Raw genomic sequence first — 22,700 nt, 5'->3', positions numbered from 1 at the left:
GCGTCAAGTCCGTCAGTTCGTAACTGTCTCAGTAGCAACTGAACAGAACACAGTAGGCTATGAGTGGTTGCGCTTGTAAAACGTCATCTTCCATTATCATCAGTGAGAGTAGTAACTACAGCAGCAGTGGTAGAAGTTTAAGCAGGAGAAGGTTGCTTAAATTCTGGGTTGATCCGGCACTGCAGGGAAAGTTCTTTGATGGTGAGTGACCAGACTGGAGTTGTTTTTTTTTATCTTCGACCTTTAACTCTTTTGTGATATTTTTTCCTGCAATACGTACACTACTACTTCGCTCGTGTAGATTGTATGCTCTACACAGACCAATTTTGATTAACTTTTTTATGTTGTTTACAAATTGCAATGCCTTCTAAGCTTTTCACGCTAATTAAGGCCACAAAAGCGTCGTCTTTTCCGAATGTACTTCAGGCCGAAAAACAATTCTGGTAGGTGGAGACCAAGGTTTTTGTTAATCATGCCTTTGAATTCTGATGGTAAAATTCATAGAAGCCGGCCGTTGTGGTCGAGCGGGTCTAGGCTCTTAAATACGGAACACGCTGCTGCTAAGGTCGCAGGTTCGAATCTTGCCTCGTGCAGGGATGTGTGTGATATCCTTAGGTTAGTTAGGTTTAAGTAGTTCTAAGTCTAGGGGACTGATGACCTCAGATGTTAAGTCCCATAGTACTCAGAGCCATTTGAACTATTTGAATTGCCATAGAAACTTTCATTCCCTAACACATATTTCTTTATATCAAACCGAGAAGTAAAATATTAATTTACATACATGTTTTAATATAACGAAACATTTACATACAAACTTTCATCCACCATTTTATCCACTTAGGCGGTGATGTTCCAAAAACACTCATTTTTTATTTGTTAACCGAGTAGTCAAATATCAAATTTCATAGACGAAGTTTTAAAAATACTTTAACAGTCCTTTAATAACTTTTTTAGAATTTCATTCACTATTTCACTCCCAAAGCGGTTAAATTTCCAAAATCCTGGAATACATATTACTTTGTTTCTGACCTAGAAACCAAATACCAGACTGTCGTGGGTCTAGCTGTAAAATTGCCTTAAAAGCGACGTATTTTCAAAACACTTTCCATCCTCTATTTCTCCCCCTAATGGGTGGAAATTCGAAAAATCCCTTCTTAAACGACGCCTACTGTATAAGATCAATAGCCTTTGCAGATTTCAAATATCTTCACTTAGAGATTTGGGTTGGGCTGGGCGATGGTGTGTCAGTCAGTCGGGACAGTGCCTTCCACATGTACAGATACATTTAAAATGTGTGCTGACACATGTCGGTGTAGCTCCATCGATGACTGATCAAATCAAAGGGAAAGCTCTACCGCAATAAAGGTATACAACAAGCCAAAATGTATTGCTTCTGTACCACTTAAATTGTTGAGAAATGATTCGCTACGTCTCTGATTGCTTACTTGATTTGAGCAGTTTTATAAGTAAATAGACTTAAAAAAAATGGTTCAAATGGCTCTCAGCGCTATGGGACTTAACTTCTTAGGTCATCAGTCCCATAGAACTTAGAACTACTTAAACCTAACTAATCTAAGGACATCACACACATCCATGTCCGAGGCAGGATTCGAACCTGGGACTGTAGCGGTCGCGCGGTTCCAAATTGTAGCGCCTAGAACCGCTCGGCCACTTCGGCCGGCTAAAAAGACTTAACGACTAAAAATAATGACAATAGACTTGTTAAAGTATAAGTGATTTCGCCACGCTCAGTGCTGTATGGAACTCTTCTTATATTATTGCAATGGTCACGAAGTTCAGATGTGTCACCCACAGCTCAAAACAGAAGGTGAGATTCACCTGTACTGTCACTGATGACAAAGGACGCAGTGGCGCATCAAAACGCTGGATTAAAAATAAGAGGAACTTAAGTTACTTCTTTTGTTCAGTTCGGCCATGATTTTCCTCATTCTCTCATGGCCGATGCAACGACGTCTTTGCGAGACATAGAAGGATAAATCTTTATCTTTTCGTGTCACTTGGATACAAACGATCCATTCAGAATGTCCTCAATGCTGAGGATATTTTGAAGTAGGAGCTACCTCACTGCAAATCTTAATGAAAAGCTGTAGCCTGTTTTCATTCTCAATTTTGGCGACGGAATGAAGTGCCCACAATGCGTGCGACAAGAACGTTGCTGACAAATGGAAAGACGAAGCATTTTCGAAGCCAGCTGTGGACGGCAAATCGCAAAGCGAACACACCATATCAGCGGACCGCCCGAGAGAAACAAGGAAAGGCACGCCAATTGTGATGCTGGTGAGGATAAAAGTGGACTATTTATTTCTAAACTTTTACAATCTGTCTGGTATTAACAACGGTATTCTAACACACACCATACTGCTCATTTTTGCTATATACTGTGACAGGTACTTTCCAGGTGGTAAGTAAGCTACAGTGTTGAATAGTGTATGCGATAAATGTGAAAACTATCATGTACATTAATTTGTAACAGGGCTTTTAAAAAAAGAAGGCGCATGCAATGCAATAAATAGCAGCAATACCAAAAAGAAGGCACTGCAGTTTTCGTTAAATTTTCTAAGGTCCTTAGTGGTAGGAAACAGGACATTGCAGGAATGTCTTGTTACGGTTCTCTTGCATTCTACAGTCATTTAGTGAAGAATATTGTCTCTTTCTTTGAACAAGTATTAGATAATAAATATCGGGGTAGGAAGACGTCGTTTATTGGCGTAATAACGAAAGGTTTTGAATGCGTAAAATTTGAAAACTGGTGTGGAATGCCGTTCTTATGCTCTTTAACGCATCGAATAAGCTACCACCACTGTAGTTGACAAGAGAGTTGTCATGCGGTCTTCAAAATAAAATGCTAAAATCAACTGATCTGTTTCTCGGCATGTAAGAAACGAATTCCGCTATTGTTGCTAAATCGGAGTCATAAACATGAGATTCTTGGTCACTGTCGCCTTTTGAAGAAGGGAAAAATATTATATTAAAAAAATTATTCGTGTATTGGCAGTACGACTGAAGTGTAAGACAATACGCATCAGTAGACTCGGTGCTAATCTGTTGGGTGTCAAGGAAAATGCCTGTCATAGTAAAAACAGACAGCGACAGAAATACACAGGGCGATTGTTACTAACGGTAGAAACCTGCGAAGATGAACGGCGTAGGTGACGTTGAGACAAGTAACTTAATATGATACACATGGGGCCGCCAATGTCGGGAAATACCCGGAAAGTGGATTACAAATGTCGAAAACCTGACGATGCCAGATGATGTACCTCGCCGTACGTACAGTTGTGCCCGTCGGTCTGTAGCACATGATTATCCAAACCCAAATCCAAATCAAGCATTCCCGTCGGTGTGGCTCTGCGCATACGCACGTCATGTTCAGGGGTGTAGCCACGCATCTAGTAGGCAGTATTTTTTCCATTGCGTGAGACAATTACGTACGTCCATTGAGAGATTGATTTATTAATTTATTTACCGGTGTCGTGGTCTCTGCCGATTTATAGGAAAGTAAGGTACAACAAAAAATCTACCGTATTGCTTCACAATAAAATGAGTATAAGCTTCGGAATTACGTCATTAATAGTAAAAGACCTACGTCTTATTTACTACACAACGTCTGTAAACAAAAAATGAGGGGAGGAAAGGGAAAAAATACAAAACAACAACAGCTTTTGCTTGGTTACCGATATTTACAACATATCATATTTAAAAATGTGTTCGAAATTTGCACCGTTCGCTTCAATGCAAGTATTGCATCGCTCAATCATCCCTTCAAGCACGCGTTGAAAAAACCCTCCATATTTTGGAAGTAATGTCACAAGTTCAACATTTGTGATCCACTTTTAGGGTATTTTCCAACATTCGTGGCCTCATTTGTTTTATATTACATTAATTGTATCAGTATTATCTACGTCGCTACGGGTGTCTTAGAGCGTTATTAAGAATCACTTCTCATGCATGAAATACTGTATTTATGTTCTCTTGCTTCCATCGGGAGGGGAAAGTCGGGATAAGTTGTAATTATATGAACTTTCGAAAGCATTTGTCAAGACTACGGAGCAAGTTTTTCTTTTTTTTCTTTTTTTTTCCCCCGAAGTCACTGCTCTCTTCACATTTACTTTCCGATCATTGATGGCTCCTGATATTTTGTTAATTCTTGGAATGTAAAAATATAATAACTGTCTCGTAGATTATGAAGAAAAAGGATTGGAAAGAACTATGATTTTTACAACGGATATGACATTACGAGTCGGATGGTTTTCTCTGCGCCTGAGGCGCTAGTGTCGCTCCAGCTGTCAACGGTCATAAACTTAACGGTAGTGAGGTTAGCGACTGAGATTTTACCTACGAAAGCGCTTTAGCAGAATCACCGAATCGTAGATAAGTAGAGCGAGCCCACTGCGTGCGCGAAGTCTGGTAGAAATCGCCCGCGTCAATCGAAGGCAAGAGCTGGCTGGGAGTGAGTGCTGCGCCAAGGGGGAACAGCTTCCAGCGGACCCATGTCTGCGCGGATCAAATGGAGTGTGACGCCGATGCTTCACGACACACTTCACTGGCCGTACATCTCGGCAGACCGTCAGAAACACGTTGGAAGGCGCCTCAGAGCCCGAAGTCTGCGGTAGGAGATGTGGTCTGACTCAAGTAGTCATTTGTCGAGTGTCGTCTGCACGCTATAAATTTGCTTCCTTTCGCTTTCTTATACATCGCGTACGAGTAATGGACATTGGCTAATATTAGTACTGTAGTAGTCCTCAGCCTGACGAGGGTATATTCTTCATAGATGTGCTACATCATGCCACAAGTCTTGTGAGGGAATCGAGTTCCGTTTCCCACCACCTACATTGCAGTACATTTTCTGTGCGTGTCACTTCGGCAATTCATCAATAGGAAAGCTTCAGATGGTAGCGCATCAGGCTTTTACCCCTTCGCAATCTTATTCCTTTATTCTCTTCACTCTCTGTTCTTCTTTTAATAGCATTCGTTAGGAGGTGCGTTTACTCCATTACACGACTCGTCCACGACCCGCTGTTTGTTTGGGTCAAAGCGAATTTTACTTTAATTTTATGTCTTATGAGATTGTTTGGAAATCTAACTTTCTTCCACTAAATTCCCTTAAAATGCCTCTTTCGTGTACCTTTTGTATATCTCTCATTTGGTTTCCTACAGTATTGTTACGAGAGCCACGTGAGGAAATTAAAAATCTCGTTAGACACATAAATACATCACCCTTCGTGTAAAGCCGAAATCTTCAGTGGTTTTCCCGATGAAAATCAACTATCTCTCAGTTTCCAATAAATAATGCTTACGGAATGATAAATTATTTCGTTTATTCGTTATGAATCCTTTTGCAGTAAAAGTTAGCATTCGATTCCACTTGGGCCGAAAACGTGCTACATTCCTACTGGAGTTTATTTTATGTAGTTTTCCTAAACTACTCCATGCTCGAAAATTCATAAATCTAGAATTACGTTCATTCTTACTCCTATTTACGGGAAATGTAAATCATTGGCATTGCCAGAATATCCAGATCTATTGAAATAAATGAAGTGATACACCAAGCACATTAGCGAAAAAATACGGAATACTTATCCTCTGCTTATGGGCGTGCTTGGATACACGAACTAAGAGTCTCATTTTCCTAAACCACTGCGTCTTTTTGAGCAACTACTTCGTTTTAAAAATCATTGCCATATTCGAGTGAATGAAAGTGATCTAAAGATGTATCGATATTCGTAAATCAATAGTGAACTTGTATATATAAGAGAAAATACGTAACTGTTTAGTGTGTGTCTCACAAGTGCTTGCACATTACTATCTTATGTTTGCGTTGTGTAAATGATTACGGAGCGAAATTCAAGGAGGAGCACGTTGCTGGCGAATACCTTGATATCGAAAGCTTCGAAATGAGTTTCACTTCCCCATATTTCCGCCGATTCCGCTGAGTACATATGGAACGCCGTCACACGAAATGTGCGCGTCTTGAGCCCACTTCGATTAATCTCATGAGTTATGGTCATGGTTTAGGAGAGCTCTTCAGAGCTTCCGATGTGTCCAGGAATGAATACTACAATATGTCGCCACCGCCAAAAGGGAGAAAGGGGATGCTGCAAGCTACTCGATTCCAGTTGAGTATAGCATGCGAAGAAGGAAAACACCATTCAGTCGGGTAACATTCTTTGCACAGAACAGTACGCGATATTCCAAAAACATTTGCATGAATGCTGTTACGACAAGATTGTACCTGCGACTGACTTGATGATGTTGAAGCGTGTCAAATTGATGGAAACCTCTATTATCTTCAGTACTAATGTTTCGGAAATAATGTAATTCAAATTATTAATTTGTGTACGTGGTATAAGTAGCTCCATTGCCACTAATTTGTTACTAATACCTTGGGTCAGGAGATCGAGAGATCGTCCGACCGCCAGTATTTGCACTAGCAATTTACAGTTACTAATAGATAGCATGCTACACGACCGAATGTTCCAAGTAGCCATGGTAGCCGACATTGGATCACCAAGAAAGACGTCTACCACAGAGCTTAGTCCTTGTTCGGCTTGTCTTTAGCCTGTAAATTGCAGACAAGCCACAAATAAAACCGAGGAAGTTTGGTTACACCGACGACTGTGTACTGGAAAACAAGGTTTAGCTCAATTGAACCGCCAGGAGCAATCCTAACGGTGGACATAGACGTATAGAGCGGGAAAAAACTTCCGCATGTTGAGACCAAAACGGAGGTGTCCCGCTGCCATCTAAACAATCAACTCACCGGAATAAAACTCAAAATGCACTTCGAAAATACTACGCTCACAATAAAACGCCAAGTACCTGGGGGTAAACCTTGACAGAACTATCTTTCAGAGGGCATCTAACGAAAAAAAGCGAAAAACTGAGAACAAGAAACAGTATCATCCAAATGACACATGGTACGACCTGCAGAGCATCGGCGCCGGTCCTGCGTTCCTCTGCAGTGGGTCTTCTCTACTTAGCGGCTGAATATTTTTCCCCAGTTTGACAAAACAATCCGCGTGTAGAAACAAATAGACGATCAGATAAATAATACAACGAGAATGATAAGAAAATCAACATCTATGGAAAGGCTACCAGTACTAAACCACATTCTGGAGTACTAAACCAAATTCTAACCCCTGAACTACGACGCATACTTTGTGCTACGAACGAGAGAAAACTCGTGTATAGTAAAATCTACAAATCCATTACAACATCGATGATGTAAACCATAACCGACTGCGCTCTGAACGAGCACTGAAAGAAAAACAGCAAGAGTCGTTGGACAATAAGTAATAAGATGCCAAGTATTACCCAAACGACACTGGGATTTCACTTGCCACGCAAAATATGGTCAATGCTAAACGGAAGTTGCATATTTGTTTTACACAAACGGGGTAAGCAACAGTCCTCACTTTGTAACTTCAGAGTAACACAGACCAGTATACACATCAGACATCGCAAAGATCATGCGACGGTAGACAAGAAGCCTTCCTGGTGGCAACTCAAAAGTTGGCAGATTACGTAAGTACCTTGTACAGGATGTGGGTACTGAGATGTTTACGTACGTATGGTTAATGTTAACCATTAATTCGCGCTCATCTGGAGACAGATCCTACCAATTATTACATCACTTACGTAGTGTACCAAACTACCGATCCGTAGTTTTGGTAGAGCGCAACTCTATGGAGCCTTTAAGTAATTGAATACAGAAATACAGGTCGCCTAGGAATTAAATAAACAGGAAGTGCAGGGAAGCTCAGACGAAATGGCTGCAAGAAAAATGTGAAGAAATCGAAAAAGGTAGTATGGTCGGCATGACTAACTCAGCATACAGGAAAGCCAAAACAACTTTCGTTAAAATTAAAAGCAAGGGTGGTAACATTAAGATTGCAACGGGAATTCCGCTCTTAAATGCTGAGGAGAGAATGGACAGGTGGAAAGAGTTCATTGAAGGCCTCTTTGAGGAGAATATGTGTCTGATGTCACAGAAGAAGAAGAAACAGGAGTCAGTTTGGAAGAGACTGGGCATCCAGTAATAGAATCAGAATTTGAGAAAGCTTTAGAGGACTTAAGACCAAATAAGGTGAAAGGACCAGATAACATTCCATCGGAATTTCTAAAATCAATGGGGGAAGTGGCAACAAAACAACTATTCACTTTAGTGTGTAGGATGTATGAGTCTCCCGACATACCATCTGACTTTCTCGAAAGAATGTGAGAGCTGACAAGTGCGAGAATTATCACACAATCAGCTTAAAAGCTCATGCATCTATGTTGCTGACACGAATAAGATACACAAGAAAGGAAAAGAATATTGAGGATTTGTTAGATGACGATCACTTTGGCTTTAGGAAAGGTAGAGGCACCAGAGAGGCAATTCTGACGTTGCGGTTGATAATGGAAGCAAGAACAAAAAAAAATAAACGCACGTTAATAGGCTTTGTCAATCTGGAAAAAAACATTAGACTGTTAAAAATGGTGCAAGATGGTCGAAATTCTGACAAAAATAGGGGTACGCTATAGGGAGCGATGGGTGATATACAATATGTACAAGAGCCAAGAGGGAATAATATGAGTGGACGACCAAGAACGAAGTGTTCGAATTGAAAAGTGTGTACGGCAGGGATGTAGTCTTTCGCCCCTATTATTCAATCTGTGCCTTGAAGGAGCAATGATGGAAATAAAATAAAGGTTCAGGAGTGGAATTAAAATTCAGGGCGAAAGGATGTCAATGATACGATTCGGTGATGACATTAGTGTCCTGAGTGAAAGTGAAGAATAATTACGTGACCTGCTGAATGGAATGAACAGTCTAATGAATACAGAATTTGAATTGAGAGTAAACTGAAGAAAAACGAAAGTAATGAGAAGTGGCAGAAATGAGAACACAGAGAAACTTAAAATCAGGATTGATGGCCACGAAGTAGATGAAGTTGAGGTATTCTGTTTCCTAGGCAGCAAGATAACCAGTGACGGACGGAGCAAGTTGGACATCAAAAGCAGACAAACACTGGCAAAAATGGTATTCCTGGCAAAGAGAAGTCTGCTAGTAGAACCATTTGAGATGTGGTGCTACAAATGGTTCAAATAGCTCTAAGCACCACGGGACTTAACAGTTGAGGTCGTCAGTCCGCTGAACATAGAACTACTTAAACCTAACTAACCTAAGGACATCACACACATCCATGCCCGAGGCAGGATTCGAACCTGCGACCGCAGCAGCCGCGTGGTTCCGGACTGATGTGGTGCTACAGACGAATGTTAAAAATTAGGTGGACTGATTAGGTAAAGAAGGAGGAGGCCCTGCGCAGAATCGTAGGAAAGGCATGTATGGAAAACACTGACAAGGAGACGAGACAGGATGATAAGGACATTTGTTGAGACATCAGGGAATGACTTCCACGGTACTAGAGAGAGCAGTAGAGGGCAAAAACTGTAGAGGAAGACAGAGACTGGAATACATCCAGCAAATAGTTGAGGACGTAGGTTACAAGTGCTACCCTGTGATGAAAAGGTTGGCAGAAGAGAGGAATTCGTAGTGGGCGCCATCAAACCAGTCAGAAGACTGATAACTCAAAAAAAAGTAAATGTTAGTGGTTACTGATCTTCCAGCACTGAACTTTATGAATCGCAAGACAAGTTAAGAACTAGTTTTAACCCTTTCGTGAGCCGTGGGAAACATGCTTCCCACTACAATGAACTCGCTCCTAGTGCCGTGGGATTCACAGTTCCCACCTCTGTACGGTGCTACCATCTAGTGAACAGTATAGGGTACTACTTCCAATCGGAAGTTCCCGCCGTTTTTGCTGTACCTTCGCGCAGAGGCATTGTGTAGCTGAGTGTTGCTCCGTAGAGGAGCCTTTCAGTGCCGTTTGCGTGACATTTTGTGACTTTTTCCTCAAAGCTATAGCATAAAGTAAATACTTTTGATTTGCCCAAATTTATGAAGGAAAACGTAAAATTGGAACGAAGAGAATTCCAGTTTGAAACAAAAGGAGCCATTTCTGCAGTAAAATGGATGGATAACCGTCCAGTCACTTTCCTGTCCTCAATTCACGACCCATGAGAAACAGCCACAGTGAAAAGGAAAAGCAAGAATGGTACTAGTACAGAGATTTCTTGTCCTGAAGTTGTGACAGAATACAACAAAATAATGGGTGGTGCCTATAAGTTTGATCAATTACGAGAAAGGTGTGCTATTGGCAGCCGTTCTGTAGAATGCTGGCACAGAATATTTTATTTCCTGGTGGACGTAGCTGCAGTGAACAGTTTTATCCTGTGGAAAATAAGTAAAAGAGAAAGTGGACAGCATGATCAGCTCACATACAGGATCCATCTAGCCAGACAATTTATCACTGGCTTCTCATCCCAAAAAAGGCGTGGACAAAAACCTGTCTTTCTGGCAAAAAGGGGTAAAGTGCTTGAAGATTTTCGTCATGCGGCTGTAGGGGAGCATCAACCCATTTTAGGAGAAACCTACTGGACGTGCCGTCATTGTAGTACCAAAGCTGCGGAAAACAGCACTCGCTGTGTTTGTACATATTGTCGAATACCATTTTGCATAGACCCATGTTTCAGAAAATTTCATGGCAAGTAAGTGTGAACAATGATTGTAACGAGAGAAGTAAATTTATCAAATAAATATGACATATATTGAGAAAGTTGTTTTGTCATTGAACTCCAAGGAAGGGCAGTGAGAAGAATACTTGCCACCTTGCTGTGTGACCTCACTTTCACAGTTAGAACAAATTTGATATTCTGTATGATAAATATACCTGTCTGTTAACTACTATCTGCCCTCGATTCATTAAAAAAAACTGCTCAATAATTTTGCCATGAAAGCGTTAATATGGAACGGGTTATGAGATTCCAGCTCTCGTATTGGCGCAGCATCAACGCGGTTCGTGTGGAAGGCCACTCCTTTGCAGAAAGCGTCCAGTGTGGTTTAGCTCGAAAAGGCGCAGCAGAGAAGAGCGCACAGATGGAGCACCACGGTGAGGGCAGGCCACTGCACAAAGGGCTGTCTGCACGAGGCGCCCGCATGTGTCGGGGTCGGCCGCAGGGTCTGCGAAGGCGACGCGACGTCTGAGAGCCGGGAACGGCTCTCACAAAGCACGGACGGCGCCAGTTGAACAGAGGTGAGGCGGCCGAGGCCCGGCCTTCTGCGCCGGAGCAGTGTGGCGCAGCTTTTTAGAGAGCACAGCCTGATAAAGCCGGACCTGCCGTAAGGGCTGGATAAATTTCTGCTCCGCTTGCCATCCGGGAAGCCAACACCTGTACATGGTGTTTCCGCAAGAGCGCGGAAAAATGTAACAGGACACAGAGGGTGCTCCACTGAACAATTTGATATAAGGAACCTGGTATTGGACAAGCCAGCTTAAGGAGATAATAGGAATAAAATCACATTACTGTGTTTCTTCTTATTTATACTACTGGCCATTAAAATTGCTACACCACGATGATGACGTGCTACAGACGCGAAATTTAACCGACAGAAAGAAGGTGCTGTGATGTGCAAATGATTAGCTTTTCAGAGCATTCACACAAGGTTGCCGCCGGTGGCGACACCTACAACGTGCTGACATGAGGAAAGTTTCCAAAAGATTTCTCATACACAAACAGCAGTTGACCGGCGTTGCCTGGTGAAACGTCGTTGCGGTGCCTCGTGTAAGGAGGAGAAATGCGTACCACCACGTATCCGACTTTGATAAAGCTCAGATTGTAGCCTATCGCGATTGCGGTTTATCATGTCGCGACATTGCTGCTCGCGTTGGTCGAGATCCAATGACTGTTAGCAGAATGTGGAATCGGTGGGTTCAGGAGGGTAAGGCGGAACGCTGTGCTGGATCAAACGGCCTCGTATCACTAACAGTCGAGATGACAGGCATCTTATCCGCATGGCTGTAACGGATCTTGCAATCACGTCTCGATCCCTGAGTCAACAGATGGGGACGTTTGCAAGACAACAACCATCTGCACTAACAGTTCGACGACGTTTGCAACAGTATGGACCATCAGCTCGGAGACCACGGCTGAGGTTACCCTTGACCCTGCATCACAGACAGGAGCGCCTGTGATGGTGTACTCAACGACGAACCTGGGTGCACGAATGGCAAAACGTCATTTTTTTTCGGATGAATCCAGGTTCTGTTTACAGCATCATGATGGTAGCATCCGTGTTTGGCGACATCGCGGTGAACGCACATTGCAAGCGTGTATTCGTCATCGCCATACTGGCGTATCACCCTGCGTGACGGTATGGGGAGCCATTGGTTACGCGTCTCGGTCACCTCTTGTTCGCATTGACGGCACTTTGAACAGTGGACGTTACATTTCAGATGTGTTTACGACCCGTGGCTCTACCCTTCATTCGATCTCTGCGAACCCTACATTTCAGCAGTATAATGCACGACCGCATGTTGCAGGTTCTGTACGGGCCTTTCTGGATACAGAAAATGTTCGACTGCTGCCCTGGACAGCATATTCTCCAGATCTCTCACTAATTGAAAACGTCTGGTCAATGGGGGCCGAGCAACTGGCTCGTCACAATACGCCAGTCACTACTCTTGATGAACTGTGGTATCGTGTTGAAGCTGCATGGGCAGCTGTACCTGTACACGCCATCCAAGCTCTGTTTGACTCAATGCCCAGGCGTATCAAGGCCGTTATTACGGCCAGAGGTGGTTGTTGTGGGTACTGATTTCTCAGGATCTATGCACCCAAATTGCGTGAAAATACAATCACATGTTAGTACTAGTATAACATATTTGTCCAATGAATACCCGTTTATCATGTGCATTTCTTCTGCATCGCTCTCCCTCCCATGAATTTCTTCCGCGGGTCGGATTTAAACCAATTGCGGGCGGTATCTGGCTCGCGGGCCGCCGGCTACACGCCCGTGATGTCCTACTAGCTGACTATCCAGTATTGGCTGGGTAAGTGTTCATCCCTCTCTTCTGTTAGTCTATCTCCTCCTTTCTCCTACCCCGTGTGGCTCTCCAACTCCCCTTCCATTTCTTCTTCTTGGCTGTCCATCTTCACCTGTCCCCACTCACTGTTTATCTCCTCCTCTTTCCTTTCTCTGTCCATTTCCTCCTGCAGTCATCTCCTTCTCCCCCTGTCTCTGTCCATCTGCTCCTACGCAATCTGTCAATCAGCTCCTTTCCAACTGTCCGTCTCCTACTTCATTTTCTTAGTCAATCTCCTGTTCCCTCTCTATCTCCTCCTCATCATTACCTGCCTGCCCTATACATTCTCGCAGGGCCCTTATGTGCGTTTCAAATGGTCTTCCTGCACCCGGAATTGTATGTAATGCGGCTGCCCCTGTTTCATTAACGATTGAAAAATGAGCGAATCACGAACCGACCATAAACTGTAGTCAGCTTACATTTACCCACAGAGTCAAGTGCACAGGGTTTTGCTTTGCTGTCGATCAAGTCTAAACGTTAATACATTACCAAAATACGTGTTTGTGTGTGGCACGTCTTTACCTTTCGGCATTTAGTATGCACATGAGAGGGTTCGCGCAAAAGACGTGTTAAGCCGTGGGTATTTCAATGTTTCCAGGATACTGCTAGTCTTTAAGACGACAGTAGAACAGGGATCCTTTGGTCCGCGGGGCAATGCGCATGTATTAACTGTCCCCTTAGTCTCTTGCACATTCTCTGTTTGTTGATTTTAAGAGGTGTGTCTCTTACTAAGCAATCGAAATTCTCCTTAGCAGTCCTCAGAACTAAAAAACAGTAGTTGGCGATTAGGCCCAAAAGACCACACGATGCCGCCTTCTCATCATCTCATACTCTGCCATAGGGCCTCATATTTGGATGATTTGGATCGAGAGGATGTACAGGTCAGCACTATAATCTGGCGGCCGTTGTCACCCCTCCACACGTCGGGACCCCTACTGCTCATTCAAGTAGTCCTCAATCCAGATCACAATGTTGAGTGGGTGCGTTCCAACACCCGCACGATGGAAAAATTCCTGGCAGTACCGGGAATTGAATCCGTGTCCTCCACACACTGGTTGTTCAGCTGCAGACTTCAGGATTGTAACAAAGCTGTACATTAGTCGTGCTGTGGCACATTCCGAAGACCATTATTATCAAATTTAGAAAGGAATTTCTCCCTCAAATGAGCCAACAGTCAGCTGAGAGTGAAAGAACGAACGGTGAGAGTGTTGTGAAGAGAGCCTGAGGAAAGCCGCAACTAGCTGTAGCAACGAGCGCAATTACCAGCAGAAACGATTCATCTCCGCGTTTGGTAAAAACTCGTCGGCGGGCGACTCTGCGTGCACCTGGGACGGTATTTGAGTCATTCTCGGGGATAGAGCGAACGCTTTGCGGTCTCCAGCCATTGTCCAGCGCCTGGAAACGGGGAAAGGAGCGCCGCAAGCAAGGACGGCTCGTGCAGAAACGGCTTTACTCCCGGCGGACGCACAGTTGCCAGCCAGCCTGTGTTCCGGGAACAGCTTTAGCTAGACGCTTTCCCAGAAGACCAAGCCGTCGACCCGTTTGCGAAATGCACGCAGAAATAGAATCTTCACTGCCGGAGCAAAAGGGAAACGCAGCGGAGTTCGACCATGAGGCAGCATTATGTGCGACGTATGCGAATTTTAATGTTACAAAAACGTTTCCAGTTGTAGGTGTAAATTACATTACACTGGTACCTTCAATGCATTGTGCATTATACATTTGGCTCTTCCGCGTCTAGATTAAGAGCTACAGCTTTGTGTCTGGTTTATACGGTAACAGGACACTGCTATCCCATCTGACCGAACAGCCGCCAACCAAGAAAACAGACATCGAACTACATCACACAAAGCGAATATTTCGGGAAGGGTTAAGAGCACGCCTGTCTTCTGGCTACCAGTCGTAAGATATATTTATATATCTATCTCCACCACGATTCCGAAGACAAGCACTTCTTAGAGACTTTAGAAAAATACAAAACAATCAACAACTCCCTTTGCATTCGTTCTCTGATTAAATAAACATTAAACGACTCCTCTCTAGAAAATCACCATTTTAAGAAGCTATATTCTTAGGAAATAGCAAATCTGATATTGTGAAACACTGGAGGAAAGTCTCGGATGATACTGTAATTGTGTATCTGAAGAAATACCAATCTATAGCTAAATACGTGGCTAACTCTGACCTTCCAAAGGTAGTGGTATCGCAGAGGTATCGCATTCATTCGAGTTGAGAACCAAATGCAAACGTCCCAGTATACCACGGTATTTACGTTGGTATCTAAAGGTTTCAGATCGGCTATCTGTTTCTTTACACATGCGCAACTACTTCCCTTTCCCCCTCAATGCACTGTGCCGTACCGGCCTCACAATCAGTTACGAACGTGAAGGGACCGTGGACAGAGGTCACGCCAGTGAAGAGTACGCTGACACGCACTTCACATATGACAAAGCGAATGGCAGTGCCCTTGAGGCTGCAGAGTTATATTAAGAAGCTTTTCCTCTCCGCAGGCAGCCCGACAGGTGTACATTTAACCGGTTACATCAGCGCCTTAGAGAAACCGGGAGTTTCGTACGCCATGTACGAGAAAGTCGACCTAGATCCACAGCACCCGATGTCGAGGAAAGCATGTTACACATTGTACACGAAAGTTCGAGTACCCCAACAAGGACGGTTGCCACCCAAGAGCGTGTCCTGAGTCACAGCAGTGTGTGACGGATTTTACACCGGCAAGTACTCTATCCACATCATCTCCAGCTAATAAATGTCCTCAACAATGAAGACTTCTATCCTACAGAGAATTTCTGCCTATGGGTGCAACAACAGCGTACCCTGAATCCTCTGTCTGCAAGCACTTCACGGGTGAGGCTGCATTTACCTGTGACGGTATTTTTAACTACCATAACTGTCGTATTTGGTAATTTGTTTTTCATAATGCGGGGCCACAGTCATAATATATCTCTTTAAAGTCAGTACCGCCATTAGACTACTGTTTATTTGCAGTGTTACACTTACCCGATCATGATTTCGGCTTCAAAGTGCCATTATCAAGTGTTTTAAGAGTTATACCGTGCCTAGTCTATTTTAAATACGACAGTATGCCATCTTAGGCACGGTATAACACTTAAAAACTTGATAATGGCACTTTGAAGCCGAAATCATGATCGTGTACATGTAACACTGCAAATAAGCAACAGTCTAATGGCCGTACTGAGTTTAAACAGTGTCATATTAGTGCCGATGTCAGTCCTAATGCAACACTCGTATCACGACACCAGCAGCGTTATTCGTTGATCGTCTGGGCAGGACTGCTCTGAGGTCGCATAATTGGACCACAATTCCTACTACAGATATTAACCGGACAGCAGTACATGCGGTTTCTGCGGACTTTATTTCTAGATGTACATGATGATGCCCCACTGAACCAACGCCTGAACATTTGGTTAACTGCATGACGGTGCTCCAGTACATTTACGAGTGGGCTGGCTTCTAACTCGGACGTATGGTCAACATTGGATAGGTAGAGGAGAACCTGTTCCATGGACACCAAAGCCTCTGGATTTAAATCACTTGGATTTCTGTTTATGGGCTCATGTCAAAAGCCTCGCCTACGATGCCGTGGTCAACTCTCTTGAGGAATTTTGCTAGCCTTCCAGCATTTACGTAATACCCCAGGAGAGCTTGAGAATATTTGCAACTCATTTCAGAGACGAGTTCAATGTTACATTCAGACCCATGGACAACATTTCGAACACTTACTTTAACGCTTAGAGGTGCCATATGTTCCTAGACACTGATGAACCACAGCAGAAAGAGTGTTGTATCTCGACAACTGTTGATTTTTGGACGCTTGTTTTACTATTATTATTATTATTATTATTATCTATTTTATGGACTTCATTGGACCAATCTAGTCAAAAATACAAAGTTGTAAACAAGTTGTTACACAGGGATACAATATGGCCCAACAATAACTTAATATGATATTTAGGTAATATAATTATTAGAGTCTATTCTTAAATGAAAGCTGTTTTGCTCTTCTGTCTGCCCAGTATTTCTTCATTCTTTCAGATATTTTCTTTCTTTCTTCATCTGAGGATTTTCATTTGTAGTCTGGTTTGCGGGTCTTGCAGCATTCTGGTTTTCTCTGTCTTGTTTTTTAGGTCATCTACTGTAATTTGGAGTTCTTTTATATCTTCCTTAATTTCTGTGATCCATTTAATGTCGCTCTTGCTATTTCACAATTTTTATTTTTTTTTACTAATTATGTTTTCTGGACTTCCCATCAGATGTCCAACGAATGAGATGCGTTTCTTCCTGATCGTGCTCATGACTGGTTCTATTTTCTTATATACTGTTTCATTTGATGCTATTCTCCAATGTCCATTTATTTTATACTGTTTATTTATACATGTCCTAATTATTCTTCCTTCTATTTTTAGTATTCTGTCAATTTCTGCTGTATTAGTTGTTTTGAAGATAGTTTCCGCTGCATACGTTATTTCTGGTTGTGTAACTGTTTTATAGTATTTTAATTTTGCATCTATAGATAGCCTTTTTTTGTTATATGTAGTTTTGGTAATGTAATTTGCGTAGTTCCGTTTTTTATTCTATTCTGCCATGATGGCTTCTCATTTAGATTGTAGGTTATTATTTCGCCTAAATATTTAAATTTATCAACAATTTTGATTTCCTGTTCTCCTATTGTAATTTTGTTTGCAAGTGGTGGACCAGTTAGCATAATCTCCGTTTTTTCAAATGATATTCTAAGGCCTATTTTCTCTGCTATTTCTTGTAGTGATTTCACTTGTTGCCTGTCTTCTTGAACGGTGTTGGCTAGGAGAGCAAGATCATCAGCGAATCCCAAGCAGTTTAAGCTAGTATCATCTTTTGCAGTTCCAATTCTTATCCTCTTTGGATTGTCCTTGTACCATTCTCTCATTATACATCCCAGTGCACAGCTGAACAGTAATGGTGATAGGCCGTCACCTTGTCTTAAGCCTGTTTTTATGAGGAATGGTTCCGAAATTTCTCCTCTAAACTTCACTTTTGATTTGGTATTGGTTAGAGTGAGTTGTATTATTTTAATTAATTTTGGATGGAGTCCTAGATTTCTTAAAATTTTTAATACTGAAGGTCTGTGGAGACAGTCATATGCCTTCTTAAAATCTTGTTTATTGGAGCTTTTTAGCTACTTTTGGCCTGTACTTTCCATCTATGAATTATTGACCACCGCGTCTGAAAGACCCTGTATGTGATTTTATGAACATTCTCTGAAACTGCACTACGCTCGTGGCGTACACAACTGAAGCCTGTCCGCGTTTTCGCAGAGGAGGGTAGCGGGCCCCTGCGCGGGTTGGTAGGACCCCCGCACCGCTGCCGCTGCAACACGTACGGTTAGGGGGGGAGGAGAGGGGGCTGGCAGACACCCCGACGGCGCGTGTCATGTCGGCGGGACGCGGCTTGAAAGATTGCTTTCCGAAACAGCGGGAGCGACGGCTAAAAATGAAAGATTGCCAGGCGCTGACAAATTGGAGTGCGATGTGCCCGGCATGCGAACGCAGGGCCGCCTGGCGGTCGGGCGGAGCCCCCGCCTCCCCGGCCAGCAGATGCCGCGTAATTGCTTCCCTGCTGGCTCCGCGCGAGGCGAGCAATGCTCACCGCCGACGCTTACCCAATCACGCAGGCTGATAGCGCCTGCCCGCAGCGCGTAGTAGCGGTATCGTCCGCTTATTCGACTCAGTTTGTGGGTAAGAAATTTTCACAGGAAACTGCAAGGAATTGCATAGAACAATATTCTTATGGCGGGTAGGACGTCAAACGGGCCGACTTGGAGCAGGAGAGGCACCACAAGACATTTTAATTTCCACTGTCTATACTTTTACAAATAAATTCATAAAACTTTGTCAACATGACCAGGAGGGTTTCAGAATTCACACTCTTAGCAATGTAAGTTCAAAAATATAACAAAATAAATTATTTTTTTTTACGTGTGAAATTTCATCAATTTTTCACTTACTATTGGCTGCATTTGTTGCTATAGGTTGACTTTTCTTTATAAGTCAGAGAGGTAATTCGATGAATTTTGCACAGCATACGAAGCACACTTACAGGTGTATGAAACTCTCTAATTTTCCAAATCTATTAAAAACTGTGGTAAAAATTGAGATAATTAACTACAAAATTTGATTTTTTTCTAAACATTAAGTTTAAAACGTAGCAGCTCATTCATTTTTCCACAAATTAAATAGATTCTAGAGTTTCAGACAGCTGTTAGAATGGTTTGTATGCTGTGCAAAATTCATCGAACAGTCTCTCCTACTTATGAAGATAAGTAGTCTACCTATGGCAAAAAATGCAGCCATTAGTAAGTGAAAAAATGATGAAATTTCACATGTAAAAAAAATTATTTTGTTATGTTTTTGAACTTCCGCTGCTCCGAGTGTGAATCCTGAATCCTTCTTGGTCATGCTGACAAAGTTTTATGAACTTACTTGTAAAAGTATAGACAGTGGAAATTAAAATGTCCTGTGGCGCCTCTCCTGCTCCAAGTCGGCCCGTTTGACGTCCTACCCCCCTTAAGGTTGGGACTACCTCTTCCAAATTTTCAGATCTTCACTACACAAGATCTAGTTTACAACGAGCTGACCAGAAACGGGACACTCAGTTGAAGGAGGATGGAATCGGCTGTGGACGTATCAAAGGAATTACGAGGGTCGTTCAATTAGCAATGCCCCAGATTTATTTTTCTCAGAACATATTTATTGTTAAGAGTCAGAATTTGATGACAGTATACATCAACATGTCTTGTCCATGCGTTATTTTTCTACGTCGTCTCCATCTATGGCCGTATGCCAACGTTGTGGAAGAGCACGTATTCCCTGCTGGTAAAAGCTCCTGTCCTGTAGACGTAGCCATGTTTTCACAGCATCACTGACACGCGCGTCATCTTCAAAGTGTGTTCCCCGTAAAGAATCTTTAAGCGGCCCAAGGAGATGGAAGTCCGAAGGTGCCAGGTCTGGACTGTAGGGTGGATGTGGCAATAATGTCCAACCCAATTTGGCGGTGTCTCCCGGGTTCCCAGGCTTGTGTGTGGGCGTGCATTATCGTGTTGGAGCAAGATCTCTTGTCCGATCGAACACGTCGGAATCGGTTCTTGAGTTCATTCAGAGTCTTCACGTATACCTCTGAATTCAAGGTTGATTCTCTTGGCACCACATCCACGAGAATGAGGCCATCACAATCCCAGAAGACTGTCACCATGACTTTGCCGGCAGAAGGGTTGTCTTGAATTTCTTCTTTCGTGGTGAAAGAGGATGATGTCACTCCATGGACTCCTTTTTTTATTTCCGGCGCAAAGCGGTGCACCCAGCTTTCATCCCCCATAACGATCCTTGCAGAAAGACCTCTCCGTCGGTTTCAAAACGTTCCAAGAGTTCAGACGAAATGGCCTTTCTTTGAATCTTATGGTGCACTGTGAGCATTCGTGGAACGCATCGTGAGCACCTCTTTGACTATCCGAGAGTCTAAATCATTGCAGACGCACTTTCAGTGCTGACCGACAACTATAGAGCCAATTGTCGAGTTGCGATGCGCATCCACACGATGCACGATTCAGCTTGTCTGGAGCAGTGGCTGTGACAGGACGTCCCGAGCGTGGCTGACCATGGAGCTCTGTTTCTGCCTTTCCTGGGGCTTTAACTTTCTTTACCCATCGCCCAGCTATACTCCTGTAAACTGCAGCATCTCCAAGCACTGTACAAAAACGTTTATGGATGTTCACCACGGTTTCTTTTTCTGCACGCAAAAATTCAATAACAGCACGCTGCTTATGAGTCGTATGTAGACGCCATTTTGACGCTGTACTACGGCTCTGCCATCTGCCAGAATTTTTCGAAACTTCACCAGCTCACAGAACAAACATCAGATGTGAAGCACCAACAATGACGTTTGTCTATGTATATTAGTGTGTGTTTTTTTTATGTGGGACATTACTTACTGAAAGACCCTCTTATCGTCTCATTGTCCGCAAGTGTACTAGGGAAATCACATAAATCCCAAACATGAAAATCAAAGTGGAGATATGTCCCCGCTCCTTCAAAATGTGATACTAGTGAATGAATCACGTTTACGTCCTGTTCAGCTGCCTACTCTTTGGATTTTCGAAATCCAGTGCACTATTTATTCTCCTTTTGTTTTAAAGCTGCTTTTGTCTCTAGTAAATCTTCCCGTTGTTATCATAATGATCGTCGTCCTCATGGACGTGGTTTTCGTTTGAGGCTTGCACCTATAAATGACCGAACGAATATTTTTTTTAATTCTATTTGCTGCAACTTGCAAAATACCTCCCATCTAGTTAGTAGTACAGGTCTTGTTTCCACAATATTACATGTACGTTTATTCAATATGAAGCTTATTCGGTTTATGATTTTAACGAAGTATAATACTCTCATTGCTGCGAGTATTCTTTATACAGAGCTCTACATATTCTGTCTTCTTTGACGATGAGATCAGTCATAAGGCCTGGTCTGTTAGTGATTGTGGTGAGTCAGCGTGTGAGAGTGCTTGTTGTCTTTCCTGCGATGAACAATACAGTATAGAGGTGTGTGTTCTGAGGTTCGATGAACCCTCTGCCAGGCACTTAAGTGTGAATTGCAGAGTAACCGTATAGATGAAGATGTAAAGGCACAATCAGCCTCCTGACCGAGGTTTGCACACATCAAATACGTGGGGTAGAAATCATGTCGGTTTAACAAATGAATGATGCAGTGACTGGCATCGCTATGTATCATCCTAAATACATACCCTACGGGCCTTTCCAAAACTATCCCACTCGGATGTGGTTTTTAGACGGTTTTCCACAGCTGACTAGATGAATACACGGGTGGTACCCACATTCCGCCTCATTTACACGAATCTCAAACTTTTCTAGAACATTCTGATACTTTCATAGCGGTTAACAGAAGACGCAGACAGTTGTGGTACACAAATTCCGTCTCAGTGGCAGGAGGGGCGGGGGAGGGGCCGGGGGAGTGGAGGAGGAGGGGGGAGGGACTGGGAAATGAACGTCTTTCATCTGCGGAAGGTAAGAAGAAAAGAATGAGCACTTATAACAGCGCAAGCGTGTTCTCTCTTCCGGTGTCGGCACGATACATGAAACCTCATACTCTCCTGAAAAGTTGTCGTCGATGCTTTTCGTTAATCTGAAAAGAGATTCTTACGAGGTGCCTACATTAAAAGTCAAGTTTCGAGAAGGGCGTGGGAGAGGAGTGTGGAGACTATATTGCATGTTAGAAAAAACATAAATCGCAACAGGAGTCGGGTTCTGGAATTTTAATAAGTAATTCGGATCAAAGTATACATCACTTCCGTAGGATGAATCCAAACTCGTCGCTGAATCGCTTGCTTACTTATTCCTTATACACTATTATAAAGATGAAACTCGATATAGTTGGTCCCTTCCAACCCACCCTCAACTGTACACATACAAATATCAAAAAATAACATTGTAGGGGGATGCCTTCATTGATCAGATATACGCCGTGGCGCGAATTTGTTTCAGCGTGACCTCACGGTCTAACTTTAATGCCTATGACAACATACAGTGGACGAATGCAGGGGCAATTGTTTCTTTCTCTGCATATTCGAATGAAGACATTGTCGTGAAACATAATTTCTTTTTCTCTGGTGGAGTCATAAAAGCCAGTC

The sequence above is a fragment of the Schistocerca serialis genome, chromosome 6, assembly GCF_023864345.2.
Source record: "Schistocerca serialis cubense isolate TAMUIC-IGC-003099 chromosome 6, iqSchSeri2.2, whole genome shotgun sequence".
Lineage (NCBI taxonomy): Eukaryota > Metazoa > Arthropoda > Insecta > Orthoptera > Acrididae > Schistocerca > Schistocerca serialis.
This window is presented reverse-complemented; position numbering follows the sequence as displayed.